Genomic DNA, 2,994 nt, shown 5'->3' with positions numbered 1-2,994 from the left:
TACGATTGAACACAACCAACCGATGAAAGGAATTATCTAGTAAATTACTAGGTCGAATCAATCATTACAATCTGTGTCCAATCGTATCGTGGTCAATCGGGTCCCACCCTCGGTTTGGTATTTGAGCGCTCACGGGCGCTCAGGGGTACCATTCGTTTGGGCATTGTAAGTGATTATAAGCGCGTCAAGATGTCGGACAATAATATGCTTTATATTTCGTTAACGCACATAATAATATTATTATTAGTTACATTTGATGATGAAGATGAAAATCCATATCGCAAAAAGTTATAAACCATTTTAGAGTTTCTAACACATTATTATATGGCTGATTTTCACAAAAGTGGTATATTCCGTGTCTTACATACTTTTATTATAGAAAAACAATACACAACGCTTTTGTGCATTTATATTTATAAATATATAAATAAATATCACTGTTTTGCGTAGAGAATATTTGAATATTTGCCCAATATCATAAATTTTAAGTTGTACGTTGTCAAAATTCACTACCGTGGCATGTCTCTTTTTAAAAATCTGTACTTCCAAAGTAATTTTGGTGGTTAAAATGTGAGATTTAATTAATTTGATTTTTTTTATCTTGAAATTCTTATTAAAATATATTATTCTCACAATTATTCACTTTCTGTCGGTTTATTATATGTCTAGAAATACGACTTATATCTTGTCTTTCAATATTTGCTGAATTTAAAGTTATAACTTTATGTACTACGAATAGAGCGTTGTAGTTTATTTCAAGCTCCGATAGATGGTATACTTATAGATTAACGTTTTAAGATTGTTTTACCGGCGCAACTTGGCTTGTCCTATGTTTTGGCGGCTTGAAAACAAAAATTGTTGAAAGAATACGCCAGTGGTTAAAATATTTGGTCACAACCGTGACATAGAAATCAAAGTAACAGAATATAATAAGAATAAGTGTGATAACTAAAAAAGTTTGCGTGAATAGAGAAAAAAAAGTTTACATCGTCAACATTTTAAAAGTAACTCTTCACGAAGAAAGGTAGACATAACCTTGTATGTCACTACCGTGGCAATGTCACTACCGTGGACAAAACAACGATTTAGTAGAATCTATTGTATTTGTCACTAATTTTATTCACATTTATATACAGAATGGCACCTAAACTTCGCAATAATAGAAAAAAAGCTTATGAATCACAACAAATTATCGAACAAGCATCTACAAGCAGAAAAAGAACTAAAATTAAAATTAAGGTTCAAAGTAAGAAGGCACGTATAAATTTGTTATCTTTCTTAATTAAACATTTTAATTGGTAATTATCAACTATAAGGGAGTCAGCTCCAATGACCTTGACTTTGACATATGTTGCAAAGGTCACTGCCCTTTTAATTAAATAAAAGTTGAATTATATTAAACTATACATTTTCCTATTTTCTTTAGGCAAAGAGTGAAAAAAATAAAAGGCTTGAAAAAAAACGCTTAGCTGAGCAAGTGAGAAGAAAAAAAATAAGAAAAGATCCAGTTGCATATAAAGCTTATTGTGAAAAAGAAAAGGAAAGAAATGCTAAAAGAAAACAAGAGGGAAAGATATTATTAATTAATGATTTGACAGATTGAGGTTACGTAGAAAGCAACAACGAGAGCGTAAAAGAATATCGCGATTAAGAAAAAAGGAACAAGAGCTTTCAAATGAATTAATCGAAATAAAGGATAATATGGATAACACAGGTAGAACCACCAAACAATTTAAAGAAAGTAAAAAAAGAGTACGTCGAAGAATAAGAAAATGCTATATAGATAATGCAAAATTAATTGAACAAAATAAGAAATTAAAAACAACTGTACGCAAGTATATGAAAAGAAATGACCGATTGGAAAATAAACTTAAGAAATCACATACAAATTCTCCGAAATCGCAAGTAAACAAATTTTTACAAGGTCGAACAGTTTCTCCAGATATAAAAAGTAAATTACTATTTAGTGAGGTACTAAAAACCGAACTCAAAACAGCTTATAGTAATGAAAAAAATATAAAACGTAAGCAGTCATTAGCTACAATTTTATGCGGTAAAATTGTAAAAAAATATAAACTATTAAGTAGTGTTAAAACTTCTATTGCATCAGTTAAAAATTCAAGAATTACAAATATTAACCAATTTAACAAATTAGAAAAAAATAAAACAGTACAAGATTATGTTACAAATAAAATAAAGTCCTTTCTGGAAGAAAATAGTCAAATGGATCCTAGTAAAAAAGGGTGTATTAAAATCGACAGTAAACAAAAATTCTATTTGAATGCTCCGTTGACAGACTTGTACACTAAATTTTGTACAGAAAGTAATTTTCGTATTAGTTACACAACATTTACTAGACTTCGTCCGGCACACTGTGTTCCACCTAAAATAACTGCGAGAGACACATATGCATGTTTTCTTCATGAAAATTTTAAATTATTTGTTCAAGTGTTGCATAATAATAAAATAATTGTGGAAAGCTCTCCGAATAAAATTGTAATGAATCTTATTTGTCAACAAAGATTAGAGAAATGCTATGCAAGAAAATGTTCAGTGTGTGCGAGGAAACAAATTTCTCTAAATTTTGATCATAAAATTAATGAAGAACTTTTCTTTTATAAATGGGTTACCAAAAAGGAGCAGCGCATTAGTGCAAAAACAAACAAAAATATTGTTGTGCAAATAACAAAAAAAGAAAAAGTAAAATGTCAAATGACTGCAGTAATGAATTTGTTTAATTCAGAATTGAATTTATATTTAGAACATGAGTACAAGATTTACCATCAACAATTAGTAATAAAAAGATTAAAGGAAAATTTACAAACTCATGAATGCCTTATTTTAATGGATTTTAGTGAAAATTATTTGTGTAAATGTGCTACCTAAAGGTTCAGTCAGTTCATTTTGGAGCTAGCAGACAGCAAATATCTCTACACACTGGAATGTTTTATACATTTAACTTCTTTCAAGGATTCAGTACGCTATCAGAATCTC

General features: G+C 29.3%; 1 long non-coding RNA gene across 1 annotated transcript; it reads left to right on the top strand.

The window, feature by feature from the left end:
* The first annotated feature begins 331 nt into the window (after positions 1 to 331).
* Positions 332 to 1,257, top strand: LOC116853393. Its single transcript, XR_004379965.1, has 3 exons — positions 332 to 346; positions 799 to 1,024; positions 1,137 to 1,257. It is a non-coding gene; the product is annotated as an uncharacterized LOC116853393 (long non-coding RNA).
* The last annotated feature ends 1,737 nt before the right edge of the window (positions 1,258 to 2,994 follow it).

The sequence above is a fragment of the Odontomachus brunneus genome, unplaced genomic scaffold, assembly GCF_010583005.1.
Source record: "Odontomachus brunneus isolate Ranch 3 - 2012 unplaced genomic scaffold, Obru_v1 Obru_scaffold_314, whole genome shotgun sequence".
In the NCBI taxonomy this organism is placed as follows: domain Eukaryota; kingdom Metazoa; phylum Arthropoda; class Insecta; order Hymenoptera; family Formicidae; genus Odontomachus; species Odontomachus brunneus.
Note: the sequence above shows the minus strand (reverse complement) of the source record. Positions and strands in the feature narration are given on the sequence as shown.